The 659-nt window shown below is 39.3% G+C and overlaps 1 protein-coding gene across 13 annotated transcripts in view; it reads left to right on the forward strand.

Moving 5' to 3' along the window:
• LOC111647379 (protein NLRC3-like) overlaps positions 1–659 on the forward strand; it is a 99,936-nt gene that overhangs the window by 94,900 nt on the left and 4,377 nt on the right. The window lies entirely within an intron of this gene.

Raw genomic sequence — 659 nt, forward strand, 5'->3', positions numbered from 1 at the left:
TCAGTCAGAGGACTCATGTTTTCTAAATACACTGTAGAAAATGTCCAGTGTGAGTCCTTAAAGTCAATTCATTCATTCATTTATCATCTTTTCTGTGTTTGAAGTTCCTGATGAGCATCTTCCAAAGTTTTCCATTAAATCTTCTGTAATTTGTGATGAAAACAGTTTGTGTTCAGTTTAATTTGTGTTTAGTTTTGTTTCCTGAGCTGATCTGCAGGACAGAGACCAGGACCAAGAAAGACCTTTATCCTGGATCAGGACTGGATCTTTAAAGTCTGATCCAGTTCAGTCATGAATCAAAGTGTTGTGGTCAGTTTTTAGTCCAACAGGTCTGATCAGATATTGATTGTGTATTGACAGACTGTTCTGAGGTCAGCAGCAGCTGATGAATCAGTGTTGACATGAAGAGGTGTATGAATGTTGTGCTGACATGTGGATGATGTGTGTAGAAGGCTGACATTATGATGATCCACAACAACAGAAGGACAAAGTCCCTCTGCTCATTTTAGACAAAGATCATTGATTAGGACAAAACTGATCGATTATCAGTGATTTTATCTACATCTTTATTCTTTATTCAGATTGTGGCGCTGCAGTTTGTCAGAGATCAGCTGTTCTTCTCTGGCCTCAGCTCTGAAGTCCAACCCCTCCCACCTGAA

The sequence above is a fragment of the Seriola lalandi genome, unplaced genomic scaffold (assembly GCF_002814215.2).
Source record: "Seriola lalandi dorsalis isolate HSWRI2012SDOR001 ecotype SW California unplaced genomic scaffold, Sedor1 jcf7180002054987, whole genome shotgun sequence".
Classification (NCBI taxonomy): domain Eukaryota; kingdom Metazoa; phylum Chordata; class Actinopteri; order Carangiformes; family Carangidae; genus Seriola; species Seriola lalandi.